This window comes from Neofelis nebulosa, chromosome 2 (assembly GCF_028018385.1).
Source record: "Neofelis nebulosa isolate mNeoNeb1 chromosome 2, mNeoNeb1.pri, whole genome shotgun sequence".
NCBI lineage: Eukaryota > Metazoa > Chordata > Mammalia > Carnivora > Felidae > Neofelis > Neofelis nebulosa.
This window is the reverse complement of record NC_080783.1, coordinates 144,330,798-144,350,703: the sequence shown is the minus strand read 5'-3', so window position 1 is coordinate 144,350,703 and position 19,906 is coordinate 144,330,798. Positions and strand designations below refer to the sequence as shown.

General features: G+C 40.8%; 1 protein-coding gene and 1 long non-coding RNA gene across 4 annotated transcripts in view; both read right to left on the bottom strand.

Annotated features, from left to right (window-relative positions):
* TGFBR3 (transforming growth factor beta receptor 3) overlaps positions 1 to 19,906 on the bottom strand; it is a 207,080-nt gene that overhangs the window by 157,275 nt on the left and 29,899 nt on the right. The window lies entirely within an intron of this gene.
* On the bottom strand, positions 1,698 to 11,626 carry LOC131504387 (uncharacterized). Its single transcript, XR_009257954.1, has 2 exons — positions 4,366 to 11,626; positions 1,698 to 4,119 (listed from the first exon to the last, which is right to left on the bottom strand). It is a non-coding gene; the product is annotated as an uncharacterized LOC131504387 (long non-coding RNA).

Below are 19,906 nucleotides of genomic sequence, written 5' to 3'. Positions count from 1 at the left end.
TCCCCTCTGGCTCACTGCCCCAACCACAGGCTCAGTGGGACAAGTTTCTATGCCAAATGTGTACCCAACTGCTCAAAGCAACTCTGTCTACAAATACAAGCCTTACTCTTTTACCAACAGGGAGCAAAGTACTTTAAGTCTCATTGATGCAGCATTCTGGTCACTTTTAGACAACCCTTAGTTATCCAGAATTCATTTACCACCAGTCAGGTGGGTTATTTGTTAACCAAATTCCATGCAGCTCTACAGGGCAGAAAAGGAGCTCAGAGTGGGGGTTTACAGCCAGGTGGATTGCACAACACAAGGACGAATTTCCCAAGGGTCGGGGATATTTTAAATTCAAGTCAAGGCTAGAGGCTCAGTCAACAGGATATTACAAAGGTGATTTATGTATCAGGCTGAGCTGAACCAGATCATCTCTAAGGATCCTTAAAATACGAACATACCACAAATCTAGAACTCTAGCAGTGTGCCTTATGAATGTAAAATCTACCCAGATGTAACTTACCCTAAAACATTACTTACAGATAATGTTACTAATGAGATAGAAATTCAGATGTCAGGAAGAAATAAGCAACCTAAAATATACCACATGTTAACTAATAATGTTAATAGCACACAAATACTAAAAGCTATGGCTTAGCAGAGCTTAGTAAGTGCTAGGCAGGTTTTGAGCAGGTGAAGCATGGTATCTCATTAAATTTCAAAACCATCTAGTGAGATGGATACTATTATTATATTAGCTCCACTTTATAGATGAAGACACTGAAGCAAACAGAGGTTACAAGGCTATTTAGTGGCAGGCCTGGGATTTGCACCTAGGCAGCTGGCTCTCAAGTCTGTGTTCCGAAGCGTATACTCTGTTAAGCTGCCTCATTGCAGGTGACGAGCATTTTCCTCTTAGACCAGGTTGTATAAATAACCTGAAATAATTAACTACTGAAAAGGGACTCTTGAAATGTGATGAATGAAACTTTTCTGATGTAAGATTATCAAAAATTTCTCTTTTAGATATAATGCATACTAAACTTACTATAATTTACCAAATCGTAGAAGTGCTAAAGAAAGTTAGTTCAGGGGCGCCTGGATGTCTCAGTCAGTTGAGCGTCCCACTTCAGCTCAGGTCATGATCTGACAGCTCGTGACAGCCCCGCAATGGGCTCTGTGCTGACAGCTCGGAGCCTGGATCCTGCTTCAGATCTGTGTCTCCCTGTCTTTCTGCCCCTAACCCACTCACATTCTGTCTCTGTGTCTCTCAAAAGTAAATAAACATTTAAAAAAATTAAAAAAAAAAAAAAAGAAGAAAGTTCAGTTTCCAAATCTTATTTCCAAGTAGTAGCTTAAGCACTGGAAGAATTTGGCTCAAATCAATTACAAAATTTTCCTATGATATGACAGTATAACAAACACACACTACATTAGATATTTATATTTCTGCTAACTATCAGAGATGCCCAAATTGGTGAACATGACAGGGCTGGCCCTCAACTGTGGCAGTTTCCATTACAAAATCCACTTGACAGGAATTCAGGATCCTGTTTAAAAACTGATTGAGGCTGATACTTAATAGGACAATATACCACTGGCTTCCCCTTCCCTTGTGTTTCTTCATCTTTAAAAACCAAAGTCATCAAGTCTCCTTCCATTTAAACTAAGAAAGGAAAATGTTAGTTCCAAAGTTTGGGATTCTCAATACATTCCAGGTGGCTTTTTTTTTTTTTTTAAAGTTCACATTTGTAAATATCAAGGATGTCTCAAGCGTCTTAATCAAGTTTTCTTAGGGGCGCCTAGGTGGCGCAGTCAGTTAAGCATCCAACTTTGGCTCAGATCATGATCTCATAGTTCATGAGTTTGAGCCCCACATTGGGCTCTGTGCTAACAGCTTCAGATCCTCTGTCTTCCTCTCTCTACCCCTTCCCCCGCTCACACTTTCTGTCTCTCTCAAAACTAAACATTAAAAAAAAATCAAGTTTTTTTTAAAAAACCAAGTACTAAAATAATTAACTTCATGAAGGTTTTAAGTATATAATGAATATTACAACTCAAGCCTGCTTCAGTATAGACATCAGTGATATATGAAGAACCCATAACAAAGAAAAATGATTTATGTAAATATTTATAAATCTCCACACAAAAGAAGTTTACACATACATACACAGAACATTATAGCACAAAAATCCTAGGAAATCATGCACTTTTTAATTTGCGATACACATAAACTGACAAAAAAAATATTCAGCAATAATTAAAAATCTTTCTCCTACTCAGTATAGTAAAAACCACTTAAGACCTAAAACTACAATTTTTTTGAAGGGGACACTGAAAGAACTAATTTTTAAAAAGTCAGAACAAGACTCTCAAATCCCAGCCTCACAAATATTACAATGTCATATCCTCCAGATATGATCTTCTTCATCATTAACTTTGTAAATACCACTCTCTAGAAACTACTTATATTGCTCGATAATGCCCGTGCTGCTAAGCGAGATCTTTGACAGCAACAGTGACTTGGAATCATAAAATCTGGGAGCTGAAAGAAACCAAAAATCTTCAGGCCAATCCCTCATCTGTCAGGTGAGAAAACAGATACAGAGGTACTAAGTGAGTAACCTCCCCAGGGCAAGACTTCTGGGTAAAATCCTTCACCAAAACTTCATTTGGGCCAGAAGACATGATTCTCCCCCTCCACATGCCAAGATATCTCTTCTTTTGTTTAGCAAGCAGCAATTCTGAAATTTTTTGGTCTTAAGATCCCTTTGTGCTTTAAAATTACTGAAGACTCTAAAGAGATTTTGTTGGTATGAGTTATAGCTACTAACGTTTAGCACAACAGAAATTAAAACTGAGAAAATGTTTTAAAATATTTAATTCATGAGGCATCTGGGTGGCTCAGTCAGTTGAGCGTCCGACTTCGGCTCAGGTCATGATCTCACACTCCGTGAGTTCGAGCCCTGCGTTGGGCTCTGTGCTGACAGCTCAGAGCCTGGAGCCTGCTTCAGATTCTGTGTCTCCCTCTCTCTCTGCCCCTAACCCACTCGCATTCTGTCTCTGTCTCTCTCAAAAATAAAAACTAAAAAAAATTTTTTTAATATTTAATTCATTTAAAACCAACAATAATAAACCTACTGCATGTTAATGCAAATTTTATCTTTTATGAAAAATAACTTTTTGAAATAAAACAACTTAGCGAGAACAGCGGCATTGGTTTACATTTTTGCAAACTCTTTAATGTCTAGCTTAATAGAAGACAGCTGGGTTTTCAGATCTACTTCTGCATTCAATTTATTGTGATACATTATTCTGGTTGAAGGATATGAAGAAATCTGGCCTCACACAGATATACAGTTGGAGAGGGGAAGCAAATCTTAATAGTCTTTTCATACACTTGTAGTTAGCTATTTCTTCTTTGATATTTTACCTAAACTCATTAAATAGCCATTACTTAAAGGTTAGATGTGATGTGGAATCTGAATCGTATAATAAACTTTTCCTACCTTGTTACATTAAAATCCATTGCTCTGAAAATACCAATTACAAAGGAAAAAGTAGTAACTTTACAGTAGAGAAATATGGCAGAGACCACGTTAGCCAACTGATAAAGGCTAACATCACCAGTAACCAGACGTATCATCTTAATGTAACCCTGATTTGATGCCCTGAGAAGGGCACATTATCTCTGTGTACCCTTCCCAATAATGCATCGTCTTAATGCAATCATGAGAGATATCAGATAAGCTCATATTGAGGAGCATGTTCCAAAACAAGTGACCGCTCTTTCAAAAGTGGCAATGTCACTAAAAGAACTGTCACAGACTGGAGGAGGCCAAGGAAACATGACAAATGCAATTTGAAATTTTGAGTTAGGTCCTGGAATCGAAAACAAACATTAAGGGGGAAATTGGTGAAACCCAAATAAATTCCATACTTTAGTTAATAATATTGTACCAAGATTAATTTTGTAGTTTTAATAATTGTTCTAAGGGCATATAAATGCTATCATAAGGTGAAGCTGAGTAAAGGGTATATGGGAACTCTTTGTACTACTTATATAAGTCTTCTGTAAGTCCAAAATTATCTGAATATATAAAGTTTTTAAAAATCAATTGCTCTTTGGGGCGCCTGGATGGCGCAGTCGGTTAAGCGTCCGACTTCAGCCAGGTCACGATCTCACGGTCCGTGAGTTCGAGCCCCGCGTCAGGCTCTGGGGCTCTGATGGCTCGGAGCCTGGAGCCTGTTTCCGATTCTGTGTCTCCCTCTCTCTCTGCCCCTCCCCCGTTCATGCTCTGTCTCTCTCTGTCCCAAAAAAATAAATAAAAAACGTTGAAAAAAAAAATTAAAAAAAAAAAAAATCAATTGCTCTTATACTATCAAGATGTGAGATCTTTTATTACCCACACATGATTTTGTAACATCATGTATCGGCCATCTGGAAAATCATGGTTCACTGAGTTATGTAAATATGAAAAATATTGACATATTTCTTATATGATATCAAAAAAATCATATTTGTGAATATTTCCATTGATCGCATTAAAAAGTATTAACTATTGAGAAACTGTATGATCATGGTGATGAATGTAAGTTTTCCAAAACTTTAATTTTTGCTTGAAAAATAAAATTTTTCATTGGCAACTAATATTGTACACTGTTTTCTTTGAAATAACAGAATCGCTTTGTTCATTTTCAAAAAATGGCTGCCAAGCACTGAAGGCTAGATAACCATCGTTTGTCAGTGCCTCTTTCAAGTAAAATGGCATTCCATGAAAAACAGACTCGTTCAGCTCACAATACAAACAACTGCACAAGTGTTTCCTCAGCACAACCACTGCACTTTGGAATAAGAAGTGCTACTTGCCTACTGCCCATTTCATCATACAAAACATGAAAAAGACATGTATTTGAGGATTTTTAACTCCTTCGGCAAGAACATTCTTAACTGAAAGTAATGTGTGGCATTGTCTCGATCCCCACAAAGGCACCAGCTGTTTTATCCAATATTCCTTTTACACCATCACTGCGGTGTTAACCTTGTGAAAGACCACTTAGAATTATCATTATCATACTTCTGACCTCACGGACCCCTTGAAAAGGTGTCAGATCTGTGGTCACACTTTGAGGACCACTGGTTTAAAGAGTTAACCTTCAGCTCCTGAATGTAATATACCACCAATTCTTAAGCCAAGGTGCAGAGTACTAAAGAGTCTTATGCTAAGCTTTATAGAGTGTTTACCAAGAAGCAATATCTTTTTGCTGTCAAAGACATTATCTTGTGACAGATCCAGTACCTGCCTTTAAATCAACCACCACAGGTCACTCAGACATTGTTTTATCTAAGAATCTAAACGGTGACTCCTCACCTGGTGTCCACAGAATAGTCTCCAACACTTTTTCTTTCCTCCAAAATAAAATACATTAAGATTCAGACTTGTTACTTTAGCAAAGTTGTTTCTCTTTATCGTACTTTATGAATGAGACAGGGTTTTAATTATTGATTTATTGAATAAATACTAAGCAGCCACTCCGTGCAAGGGACGAGGGATTTATCAGTGAACAGTCCCTGCCCTCTCCCTGAAAGAGGACGTTCAAGCAGGGACAAAGACAATGTGCAAACTCTTCTACTTGAGAATTTTCATATATATGGAAAAGCTGCACCATAGCTTTTGCAAAGTGACTTGACTTTCGTAGAGCTTACATTTTAGTGGGGGAAGATAAATAATAAAAATAGTAAATCATAAACATGTTTTAAAATGATAAGTGCTATAAGGGAAAAAACAGAGCAAAGTAAGAAAGAAGGGAGATACCAGGGGTTCAGAGGGATTTCAATTTTAAGTAGGATGGTGGGACTGAGCCCAGAGGTACTACACAGATGAGGAAAATTACCATTAGGTGGTCTCATTCCATTGCTTCTGGGTTCTCCGACCTCTCCCCCAGCCCTACTCCTCAGTGCCACTACTGCCTTTCTTGAGGATTCATGCTAAAGGCCAACTCACTTCCTCCAGAGGAGCAAGGTCTTTTCCATCCTGGCTCCAGATTTAGCCCTTCAGCTGTTATGCTCATTTCAAAGCCACCTGAGTTCTAGCTCAGCCAACAGCAAATCAGCCATCTCCCAAAGAAATACCCTGACCTGCCTTATCTCTGTTGGGAGCACACAGTTGAACAATAAACTCACTCTGCCCATCATAAGTCGGTTCTAGCTCTTTCTTTTCCAAAATATACAGATTCTCTAAGTAATGATTAACTTTTTGAAGACTTACTATGTGCCACAAATTGCTGGTTGCTTTATATGCATTTCATTCTCAGAATAATCAACAGACTAAGTATAATTAGCAGTATCCTACAGATCAGGCAATAGAAACTCTGAAAGTCATAAACTTGTCAAATCTCCAAAACAAGAAGAAAAGAAAGCTTATTCACAACCTCCTCCCAGCTTCATTGCACCCCTTATACCGTATCAGTACTCTGACACTACTGCTCTGAGCAGAACATAAGGAAAATAAAGAAACTGGGCATTGACAGAGTCTTATCTGCAAAATTGTATTTCACAATCAGATCTGATTCTTGCATCAAAAAAATATGTCTGAGTAGTAAGACTTGCAACTTAAAAGACTGAGTAAGTATGTTCACCATGCTAACATTTTCAAAGAACACTATTTTTTAAAGTTTTATGTAAAATAAACATGCCCCTATGATTGATATGCATTATCTTATTTATAATCCTCACAAGAACACAGTGTGGTAGATACTGCTGATATCTCTATTTTTATGTGAGGACACTGAGGCCATCATATAGCCTGCAAATAGCAACATCTGGGCCTGAACCTGTGTCTGGATCCACAGCCCAAAGGAACAACTACCGTACAACCTCTGTCAAGAATGAACACTGTGGTGGTAAAGTACTTTTACTAAGTAAGAGTGTAACAGTCCAACAGGTTTCCCTTGTTAAAGTCCTCAGGCATTCCTCACATTTGGAGCACAAAATCTCTACAAAACTCTTTAGTTACAAGTCTCAAATAAAGCTTCACCAGAGTGATAATGCTCTAGAAAAATATGCTGGGAAAACCCAAGAGCCCAGCAAAAGGATAAAACTTTCAACCTTTGCATTCTGATATTGCCTCTAACACTGACCTTTAGTCCAAAGGAACAAGGATGCTCATTTCACCTCAGTGAAAAGATGCTATGGCTATCCCTGGTCAGCAACAGCAGTTTGAGCCTTAACTAAAGAACATATTTCTTAAGTACACACTGAACTCTGAGTTCTGACAACTTACAGCAAAGCTAGCCAGATCAATAACTCACTTCATCAGTGGCTTTAATTATCAATGACTAAGCTCACTCTCCAAATGGCCAGAGGAAGAATTAGTTTTCACCATTATTAATGGAGAGTAATTTGAAGAAGATAGAATTACAGCTCTAAAGAGAGGTTCTCATACCTACTTCTAATGAAACAGACATGCATGAGGGACACTGTTCATATTTGGACACACTACAGTCTTCAAAATAAACTACTGAAAACAACAAAAAGCAGTGCTGAAAGAAATTAAAGAAAACCTACACAAATGGAGAGGTATACCATGTTCATGGACAGCAAAACTACTACATGACACATTACAGATGCTGTGTACTTTTCACTCTATCAGTGGCAATCCTAACCCCTTTCTCTTCCACTCAAATGGACTTAAATATAAATAATCATGGTTATTTTAGAGTAACTTTTTTTGTATCTTTTTAAATAAAATCACTCTTTAAGACATCAATTTAACTATTAGTTGTAACATTATCCATAATGTCTTACAACTTATGTGGAATATACTAGTAAGTCTTGACATTGAGGCACAAAATTACTTTCTAAAATCAAAGTGTAATCAGACCAAAAAAAAAAGAAAAAAAAAAAAAAACCATGGTCATTTATTGGTTCAAAGGCTCTATTACCAATTTAAAAAATATCTTTCATGTTATCTCACAGCTCTGAGATCTGCATTCCAACCAACTCCATCAAGTTGCCAGGGGAACTATGTGCAAAAAGGGTTAAAAGTTCGAAGTCCCTACTCCAGATCTGCTGGTTGAGGAGGAGGCAGGTTGCCCAAGGTCTCAGCATAGCCAGCATCACACAGAGTAAACAGAGGCCACTGTGCACTCAGAAACAAATTCTTCAACCAGCACACACTCTCCTGAGGTTTTCTTGTAAGATTTTTCCAGCAGATTCCAAGTTGAGTAATAAACAGAAAATAACAGATTTTGTTGGGCCTTCCTTGAGTTCAGGAAGATCTGACAATATGAAACAGCCCAGCACAGGCCTCTGAAATTTTTCATTAGAATTCTTTTCTCCTGAATCATGATAATAAAGTACGATTTGGCCTGAGATTTGTACGTAACCACTGACTCACAGGCTGTTCAAGCCCAGAAGGATGGGGAAAAAACACTGAGGTCTGTCAGTAGGAGGCAGGGCCAGGCCCAGGGACTGGCAGATTTCTGGATGGGTGTTTTCAAACAGTGCTATATACTGCTTAGAAAACAGCTTCCTCATATAACATTCTATTGGCTCTGAGATAAATGCAAAATACTCTTCTCTATTTTCATCTTCAACTGACTGCAGTGCTCTCAGAGTCACCAGCACTGGCACCTGGCCCAAAAAGCCTCAAATCTCTCTCATCTTAAGGGGCAGGGACCTCCATTATCCTTCTAATTCATCTGGCTGAGCTAATTCTAGGTATTATTATTTTATAAGACATGTCAAATGTAGCAAAATACAAAATATAAAATGCAAGCCTATTTTCCCCCTTCGTATATACAATTTACCTTGAACTTAAATTGGCACGCACTTGATTGCAAATTGAAATTTCTGAACACCATTTTCCAAATGCAGTAGCAGTTTGCTGTCCTGGGCCAGCCAAACAGGAGAAATGAGGAATCTGATTTGTTTTATTTTAAGGAGGGTGGGGGAGATACTTAAGGCCTGATCCTGGTGCTTTGAATGGTTAACACTAAAACCTGAATTATTTCATAACAAACCAGAGCTCCCTTTCCTTTCTCTAAGAAGAGGCCCTTGGGAAGTATTTAGTTAATGAATGTTAAGTAATTGCATTTCTCTCACAAAATAAAAAACAAACAAAACCTCTAGAAGATGCTCTTTGAGTTCCCTAGCTCAGCAAGGTCCATCTGAGCTGCATCAGACTAGACCCTGGAGCAGTAAACTGGGAATTTAGGAAACAATGTGACCACAAGCACTTCTCCAAAAAGAAAAACAACTCCCCTCTTGGCCTAATTCCAAAAGGCAATTGAGCTGGGTAAGGTCCAGGTTAATCTCTGAACAGTCTTTCTGCCAACTTTCTCCTACAGGCATTAGGTTTTTCAGCATGGGCTTTGCAAATAATCTAAACCAATTAATTAGTGCTTTTGAATTCACCTCGTACCATTAACGAACCGTTGCCAGATAGCCTTTGATAGCCTATTTCCAGAGCTAATTAAACATGGCAAAACAGAGAACACAGACTTGCTGGGCATTTGAGAGGGCCAGGCTGAGACCTGGCTGGTGACAGTGAAGCCATCCTTGGAGACAATCCTGGGGTGACAAAGGTGGTGAGGGGGGTCTGCTGGGGTCAGGCCCCCAGGGTCTTTTACAATATGACAGACACTGCTCTCAAAGTATACATTAACCGGCTATTGAAGTTCAGATAATTCTTTCACAGTAAAGGCCTTTTTTTCTTCTAATGAGTGAAAATTCTTAATTTGATACTTAAAAGTTTGGAACTGCTTCTAGTCCACATCTCCACCCCCTAGACTTATTTTCAAATTTAAAAAAAGTGTGCAGGGGTGCCTGGGTGGCTCAGTCGGTTAAGGGTCCAACTTTGCCTCAGGTCATGATCTCATAGTTCATGAGTTCAAGCCCTGTGTCAGGCTCTGTGCTGTCAACACTTCGGATCCTCTGTCCCCCTTCTCTCTGCCCCTTCCCTGTTCTCTCTTAAAAATAAATATTTAAAAAAATAAATAAATCTCATTCCCAAATTTCTTCCTTTCAATCACAGAGTCCTGCATAATCCAAGATTTCCGACTCCCATAACCTCTGTCATGTGGAAATCTTTCCACTTTTTTTCACTATCTAGTGCCACACAGAATTCCAGACTGCTCCACATGCATGGCCGGCAAAATAAACACATTTTGGGGAGGCCCAGAAAAAAGCTAGCAGGGAGCAAGAAGTAAAAATGTTGTTGCATTCCTCTGGATTCTTCTGGTCCAATTTCAAAATCAGAATGACCACCACCTGGGGCCTGAGGCAAGCTCCAGGGCTGCATTAGGTTGCTCATTGCTCTCCTCCACCAGAGATGGCGATGAGGTCCGGGAAGGCAAATCAGAAAACCTTATAAACCATGGACAAATAAATAAAAGTTATTTTAAAAGACAGCTTTTCAGGCACAGAGGTTAAAGCTTCTCTGAGTCTTATCCCAATTTTTAATAAATATAGTGTCAGCTCCTTAACTCTTGAAGATATTGGAAAATCTACTGCTAACACAATAGCTGCCCAACATAAATCCCAGGACTCTGGCCAAAGTTGTTCTTGATAATAAGATAATCACTGATGACCCTTTAGCCTGTGCTATAGCCAACAGCACTTGCTGAACCTAGATTAACACTTCTGGGGAAGGTGAAATTCAGCTACATAAAAGCACTGGACCAGGGTGCTTGGCTGGCTGAGTTGGTAGAGCATGCAATTCTTGATCTTGGGATATGAGTTCAATCCCCACATTGAAGGTAGAGTGTACTTAAAAAAAAAAAAAAAAATCTCTGGGGTACCAGGGTGGCTCAGGTGGTTAAGCATCTGACTCTTGATTTCAGCTCAGGTCATGATCTCACAGTTTGTGGGATCGAGCCCTGCACAGGGTTCCACGCTGCCAGCGTGGAGCCTGCTTAGGATTCTCTCTCTTTTCCCCTCTCTCTCTGCCTCTCTCTCTCTCAAAATAAATAAATAAATAATAGGTACAAACAAGAAAACAGACTGAAAATGGAGTCATTGATGCTAAGCCCCACATCACCAAACTAACTGAATCATAGTTCTGGCTCTCCCAGAAACAGAATCTTTAACCAGTTACTCAGGAATTACCTGGTCAGCACTAGTGAGGTAATATGCCTGGCAGACCCCTGCCATCCCCTAAAGAACAGTGACCTTACTACAAGCAATACACTTATTACTGCTACAATGTCCTTATTCACTCCCTCCTATCATTTTGTACAGCTCCGTGGAGCTCCCTTCTGTCTGCTAAATGGGATGCTGCCTGATTCATAAGTCAGTGAATAAAACCAATTAAATCTTTAAAATTAAGTGGTAAATAAATACAGTGTCAAGATGTTTAATAAATATCAACAACTTAGAAAATTTAGGGAAATTTTTTTCCCTTCTCAAAAATGTTAACTTTTTGAAGTTCTAGCTTGGAAACTGGTAATAGGAATAAGTAGGACGGGCATCTGAGGGGCTTAATTAAGTGTCCAACTCTTGGTATCAGCTTAGGTCATGATGTCACGGTTCATGAGTTCAAGCCCCAAGTTGGGATCTGCACTAAAAATGACAAGCCTGCTTGGGATTCTCTCTCTGCCCCTCCCCTGCTCACACACACATGAACTCTTTCTCTCTCTCTCTCAAAATATATAAACTTTAAAAAAAAAAAAAAGGAATTAGTGAGGAAGCCAGAATTTTTTTTTTAATTTTTTTTTCAACATTTTTTATTTATTTTTGGGACAGAGAGAGACAGAGCATGAACGGGGGAGGGGCAGAGAGAGAGGGAGACATAGAATCGGAAACAGGCTCCAGGCTCCGAGCCATCAGCCCAGAGCCCAACGCGGGGCTCGAACTCACGGACCGCGAGATCGTGACCTGGCTGAAGTCGGACGCTTAACCGACTGCACCACCCAGGCGCCCCTGAGGAAGCCAGAATTTAAAACAGCTAGAGCAGAAATGAGGTGTGCCCAACTTAACACTAATTTTTTTAGCACCGTGTTTAACCTACCTCAACTCCCCCTTTTATCCAGTCAGCTGGTACCATCCTTCATTACCTAGTCTCCTCAGTTTAGTTGCCTGTGACCATGTTCCCAGGCTCCGTGAATCAACAAAGTCTCCTGCCTTGGTCTACTAAGTCACAAGGCAAAAAATAGGAGAAGGCAAAGGAGTTACATGAAAGGAAGAACTGAGGGAAAATTCCTTAATAACTATAATGATTGTGTCAAGGTGTAGCCCCAGCTAATAAAGATGCACCTGCTTTCTACGGGTGCATCACACTTAACAGCTGAAGAGCTAAAGGTGTCTGAGGAGCTCACCCCCTCATACTAATTTCCTCTCCAGCACATAAATCCCTTGGAGGTGAAGGAGTTTACTGAAAGGTTTTAAAGGTAGCTGTTTCACAAGCAAGCTAACACCAAACTTCCATTTACGAGTTAGAATTTTCTAGAAAGTGTTTACAGGTTCTGTGTTACAATTAGTCCACCCAGAAAATAGATGACCTATGCATTCAAATGTGGTCCACAGACCAGCAGCATCAACATCATATGGACCTGTTAAAAACGTATAGTCTGTGACCCATCAAGAACTACTAAAGCAGGGGCACCTGGGTGGCTTGGTCGGTTAAGCGTCTGACTTCGGCTCAGATCATGATGTCATGGTTCATGGGTTTGAGCCCTGCGTCAGGTTCTGTGCTGACAGCTTGCTCAGAGCCTGGAGCCTATTTTGGATTCTGTGTCTCCTTCTCTCTCTGCCCCTCCCCAGCTCACATTCTGTCTCTATCAAAAATACATAAATGTTAAAAAAAAATTTTTTAATTAAAAAAAAAGAACTACTAATGCAGAATCTGTATGTTGACAAGGACCTCAGATGATTTGTATGCACATCAAAGTTTAGAAAGAACTGTTCTAATGTTGGTCTGTTTAGAATTTCCAACTCCAAAAGCAAGGTGGGTATACCCCACTCTCAGGCAAAACCACTATAAATATCCATATTATAAAACATATTTTAAATTGATTATTTTCTTCACAGGAAAAAACCTGCTAAATCAACCTTAAGCTTAATACAGCTTAATCTATAAAAATGACTTTACACACATTCATTTACTATATAAAGATGGGCACAACTGTATTTACCTCAAACACTAGTTTTGTTATGAGAAGCACTTTTGCAAAAAGTGGTAAGATCCTCAAAATCCATAATCCTGAAATTAAGACCACATGGGGAATGAAAAGAATGAGACGTGGCAATCAGGAGAGTCAGTAAATTGGGAAGAGAAGGTCCAGGCTTTTGAGACCGTGAATATTCAAGAACAGTCATTCACAATGCAAAGAGATTTTCTTTAGATGGTTTAAGATACAGCTTTTACTGTTATGCAGAAGTAATTATTTTTACTAATAGGTTATAGCATAGTATTTCACTGATATGAGATACAAGTCTTTATCCTTTTTTTCCCCCTAAAGAAACACATTAAAATCACAAAATCAGGGGTGCCTGGGTGGCTCAGTCAGTTAACGGTCCAACTCTTGGTTTCAGCACAAGTCATGATCTCACGGGTTGTGAGTTTGAGCCCCACACTGGGCTCTGTGCTGACAGTGTTTGGGATTGTCCTTCTCCCTCTCTCTCTCTGCCCCTCCTTCCCTCATGCTTCCTCTCTCTCTCTCAAAATAAATAAACTTTGAAAAAAGTAAAACTAAAAATCACAAAATCATTCTTAATTTCATGAGCATATCACTCCCAAGGGTCTTCCCTTCTAAAATCTGATCCTGGCCCCCGTCAAACTCTTGCTCAAATATCTCAATAGCCATCAATCGGTAATCCCCAAATGCACCTTCACCCAACAGTTTATTCTCAACACAGTAGCCACAGGATCCTGTTAAAACATCCTTCAGATCATATCATTCTGCTGCTCAAATGCTGTGGTTCTGTCTCACTCAGAGTAAAAACTTTACAATGGGAGCGCCTGGTTGGCTCAGTCAGTTAACCATCCAACTCTTGGCTTCGGCTCAGGTCATGATCTCAGGGTCATGAGATCGAGCCCCTCGTTGGGCTCTGTGCTGACAGCCAGGAGCCTGTTTGGAAATCTCTCTCCCTCTCTCCCTGCCACACGCCTGTGCTCACACTCTCTCTCTCAAAATAAATATACATTAAAAAAAAAAAAAAGACTTTACAAGGACAACAAGGGTGCATACGCAGCCCTGCACCTGCCCCTGGTAAACTCTTGGATTCTCCATTCTAGCAGCTGCCTGGCCTGCTTACTCCTCTGCTTGAGCACATCAGGCAAACTGCCACATCAGGACCTTTGCACTTGCTTTCCCTTCTACCTAGAAGGCTCCTTCCCCCGAGATAGCCACTTAGCTTACCTTCTGCAAAAATTTTATTCAAATCCTCTTTCCAGTGAGGTGCTCCCTATCTACCTTACTTTATTTTTTTAAGTTTATTCTTAACAATAGCTACATCCAATGTGGGACTCAAACTCACGACCCCCAAGATCAAGAGTCACATGCTCTTCTGACTGAGCCAGCCACGTGCCCCTATCCACCTTACTTTAAACTGTAGTCCCTTACTAACAATCCCTAGCCCCTTTGCTTTTTCTCCACTGAACCTGCTAACCTATGCATAATTCTTTTGTTCCTGGTCAGTCTCTCCTCACTAGAATGTAAGCTTCAGAAGGACAACAACTGTTGTCTATTTTGTTCACTGCTATACCTCCCACACCTGGAATAGTGTCTAGAATGCTCAATAGATGCCTGTTGAATAAATAAATCAGTTAACTCTTTAAGAAACAACCATGTCACGAGGTAGAAAAAACTCATTGTTTCACTACCCAACTTCTCCCCTTTCTGTGCCTCAGAAGCTAGCAAAGTACATGAGGCTTGGTTAGGCAGGTCAAGTTTACTGACCAGACTACATGTCCTTATCCAAACACAGCAGTTATTTAAAAGATGAATGAAAAGGTGAAATGAGGGGTGCCAGGCTGGCTCAGTCAGTGGAGCGTCTGACTCTTGATCTCACGGTCATGGGTTTGAGTCCTATGTCTGAGGTAGAGATACATTTAAAAATAAATTAAAATTTAAATTAAAAAAGAAAAGGTGAAACGATCAATGGTGCTCTCCTCTCATTCAAAAGAAAGGGGCAGGTGGGAGCAGGCATTGTGCTTCACCATGCGGCAACAAGAGCGCACACACAGACGCATCCCACTGGGAAAACTTGCACAGCAAAGTGCTATAGCAGCTCAGTGCGTCACCGATGGAAACAACAGTCCAGGTGCAACTCTGGAAGCTGGTGCTCTGCTCTCCCCAGAGGCCGGAGGCAGGGCTACCCTAGCATCCTCCTGGATGGGGCAGAAGAGCAGGAAGGGAGCTGTTCCTCCTACAGTTCTAGTCTATCATCTAGACTAGGACTAACTCATCCAAACATATGAGGACAAAGGGAAGCAATGCAAAGAACTTAAAGCAGTTACACTGGAACTCTTTCCTTCTGCCATAACTACAACTTCTCACTATAAAGTTCCCTTCACTGCCAACACAGAGAATAACTTAAAAAGAAAAATCAATTTTCCTTCGAAGGCATTAAGATTTTCCATACTCTAGGTTTTTTGGGTTTTGGGTTTGTTTCTTTCTTTCTTTCTTTCTTCTTTTTTTTTTTTTTTTTTTTTTTTTTGGTAAGATTGCTATGAGTTGGCAGGATAGGGTAGGAGAATAGCTGGCCCTCAGTCCCCAGACCACCTGCTGCCTGGTCCCTGGAAGGAACATTCTGAGAACAAGTGCATTTTTTAAGCCCTCTAGAATTCTGCCTGATTTACAGTGTCCTCTCGGAGAACAAAAATGTGACTATACTGGACTTCAGAATAAATCTTTTTTTTTTTTTTAGGCCACTCTGGCAGAGAATGGTTTAAAAAAAAAAAAAAAGCATAAGTCAGCAAGCAGCAGCTCACAGGGATGCTGTGCAGTCCGGGCCAATCTTCCAGGAGGGCCAAGCACCTCAATACCTCAATGCCCATGTGCAGGGCCATCTTAAATGAAGGCCTCATGTTGGAATCCTTCCTGGAACACTCCCTGATCCTACAATGCTTCCAAAACCAGCACTCGGAGCTCAGAGCTCTAGCAATGATTCAAGGTAGCCCCAGAGCATGAAAGATTAGTTATCAAAGCAAACAAGCTGAGAAAGCCTCATTTCCTACATCCACAGTGTGTGAAAGTGTAGGCTCTGAGCAATCAAACAGCTGTGTGGGTACATACAGATAGCTCTGTGCTGGTGGAAATGTTGATCAGTGTTTATAAAACAGACCACTGCCAGTGACCTAAAATAACCCCAATAAATCAAGAATCCATAAAGCAGCACAGCAGTTATACAGTTTAAGGTAAGGATGCAAAGGAGGGAGAAACCTGGGTTCTATTCACTTGTCTGACATCAAGCCTATGTACAATCTTACTCGTGTTCCTGGTGAACATTTTTCTTAGTCTATGCATAGCTAGTCACCCAACTATCGGCTGGTAAACCATCTTTGCAAATGAAAAAAAAAGTTTTATTGCACATCATGTCATATTCCACCCTGCCCACCCTCCCCAACACACACACCCTAGTAGATGCAGGGTAAGGGAATCTTTGAGAAAAAATCCATTGTTTACTTGACGACTGCTAAGTGTTGCAGCTTTGTGTGTGTGCATGCACATGCATGTTCATTTACCATTTCTGTGCAAAAACATGGAGCAGGGGGGACCTCATCGTGCTTGGGTGGGCATGGTACCCCCAAAAAGAACACAACATAAAACACAGGTCACTCTCTCCATTCTGGGTCTTTTAATTACAGTTCTTTACTCTTTAAGATAAATAGAAAGTTCATACCATGGTGAAAGCTGGCATCACAATTGACATCTTTTTCCCTAGATATCCAAAAGAGGAATTAAACTCAAAAGTGGTCATAATAACAACCCGAAAACAAGAATAATCACAGACCAAATCAACTAGCTGGGTCCAGAGACGTAGTATCAGCAAGAGAAGGCCTTGCCAGGTTTGCTTTGGATCTTTAAGTCTATCCCTCCTCTGCCCTCTATATGCTCTGGTGGTCGCCCCCACTGGAACTCTCCCCACCGTGTGCCATTATGAGCTGCAGCCTCTGATCACACAGGTGGCAGAGAGGAGAAAACTGTGGAAGAGCCACCTCTGCAGTCCTTGGGCATTCATCTCAAGTCCAGGAGAAAGCATGGCTGCTCCTCCTGGACAGCATAATGGAAAGAGCATGAACTCTGGAGTTGATGCCTCTCTGCCAGCTACTACTGGTATGACTGCATAAAAATGACCACTTTAACTTTTATTAAAATTGATTTGTGTCTTGGGGTGCCTCAGCTGGTTAAACCTCTGACCTTGGCTCAGGTCATGATGTTGCGGTTCGCGGGTTTGAGCCCCACGTCGGGCTCCGTGTTGACAGCTCTGAGCCTGGACTCTGCTTTGGATTCTGTGTCTCCCTCACTCTCTGCCCCTCACCCACTCATGCTCTGTCTCTCTTGCTCTCAAAAATGAATAAACTTAAAAAAAAATTTTTAACTGATTTGTCTCTCATTATATATTACATTTTTCTTCTGTAAGGATCAGATGAACAACAGGTGTAGAGCGCCAAGCAGAGTGCCCAGCTAGCACCGTTTCAAGAGGTGCTAAGGGGCGTAATGCCACATAAAGACCAGAAGACTTGTTGGGTGCAGCTTGTCTGCAGAAGAGTGTTGTGTTCTGGTCTGACCAAGAATCAAACCATCTTTTAAGTTACTTTCTCTGAGTCCCATAATCCCTATTCTGGAAATAAAGAAAACAATACCTGCCTACCCCAGGGACTACGGGAATCAAATGAAATAGTATGTAGAAGAGCATTTGAAAACTATAAATATAAAATGACATTACCAATAGTTTAGCCTCCCCACAAGGCTGCCAGCTGGTCCCATTCCAAACTAAGTATTAACCAGTTAATCTCTCTGCTTGCTGTCCCATGGACACAAAGAGTTCAGAGCTTTCTTAGCAGGAAAATAGCTCCAGGTGTGCCTGGGTGGCTCAGTCAGTTAAGAGTCCAACTCTTAGTTTCAGCTCAGGCCATGATCTCACAGTTTGTGAGTTTGAGCCTGCCATCGGGCAGAGCCTGATGAGGAGCCTGCTTAGGATTCTCTCTCCTCCTCTCTGTCCCTCCCTTGCTTGCACTCAATCACTCTCTCTCAAAAAAAAAAAAAAAAAGAGTAGCAGCAGGAAAACAGCTCCAAATAAAAGCATCTCTATTGTCCAGTGGACTACACCTGGAGCTCCAGGTACACTCAGTAGAGATGAAAAGAAATGTTTGCTCCGTAGAAATGTGTGAGCAGATCATGGACAAGCCTCCAAAAAGATGCATCTAGGCACGGAATGGCAACAATGGAAAGAGGGAAACAGCCGTCCCACCAACATGCTGCTGGCACTGAGGCGAGGAGGGTGTCTGCAGAGCGCACCGCAGCAGTGCCCTAGGACCTGGCACGAGGGGCCAGGGGACTGCAGGCAAGTCCATGCCTTCCAACCAAACTGATTTCCTTGAATTCCGTGTGCCTCTTTTTCTCATTATTAAGGCTCCTGGAAACGTAGCCCTATCTAACTCTGGCAAGCCTCGGAGAGAGAAATTAATTATTTTCAAAAGATGTGTAGTCGAACAATTCTTAAACTGAAAACTTAGCCTTAAGCCCACAGGAGCAAGCATTTATGTTTTTAACTTTCCACTTTTCTTAGAGAGACTGCAGAACCTAAGACAAGGTGCCAAAAACCTAAGATAATTTCTAACCAGGAAGCTTAATGGTCCTCACACAGCTCTTATTCACCAAGAGCAAGGCCCTCCCTACCCACAGTGCTGTAAGATGACCCAGGAAAAAGAGAGGGGAGGAAAAATATGAGTTTTGTCAAAGCAATCTCTAACCCTAGGAGGCGGCTTGCTGGCCTTTCCTTGCCTCCTTCACCCTCAAACACAGCAGAGAAGGAAAGGCTTTCACTAAAGGCCCAGGCTAATCTATGGAGCTAGAACAGGCGTAGTATCCTGACTTGAGTTCATTTTATGTGTTGTGCTGTTCTCTGCCCTCCCTGGTTAACTATCCCTTCCACTACCAAGAACCCTACAATAGACCTTTACAGTCATGTCAGTGAAATAAGAACGCAAATAAAGATGACCCATTATTTGAGGGTCCTTCCATTCTGATGATTTAGATATCTCTTCTAAGTTGAAAGTTTAACCTTGTCCCAGGATGACTCGTTGGTGGCTCCTACACAGAGGTACCAGTGGAATATTGGATGGGCTGGATTCTAGAGCAAACTGCCCGAGTTCAGTTCAAGTCCCAGTTCTGTCACTTATTAGTTATGGGTCTTCATACAATTACTAACCAAATTGAGTCTCAGTTTCCTCATTTGTAAAATGCAAATTAGGATAATACTAACACCCACTTCATAGGGTTTCTTATAAAGACAAAAGAAATTAGCTAGCAGAAAGCAAGCCCTTGATAAATTATTGGCCTATATGCTAATCAGTTTTGTCTTTGAAGCTAATGAAACCATATTCTCAGCCTCACTTTCTGAAGCCACAGTTTGAATTCTAAGATTAAACAGTATATATCTTTGGCTACATGGGAATGGAAAAAGAGAGAATCCAAACCTCAAAATGAAAACCACAAGCCTCGCTCTGACATTTAAGGCCCTCCACAATCTACTCCCATCCCTCCTTCCAAAAAGACCTCCTGCTATGTTCCCGTACCACTTCTCCAGGTCATCCACCCTTTAAAAACACATCGAGCTCTTATGTGCCATGTATCATGCTAGGCATGGTTCCCCCCATCTGGTCAACCCCGTGCCTTTGTCTTTTTAGATTCTGACTGGCCTTCAAAACAGAGTTCTAGATCGAGCACATCAGGGCACCTGGGTGACTCAGTT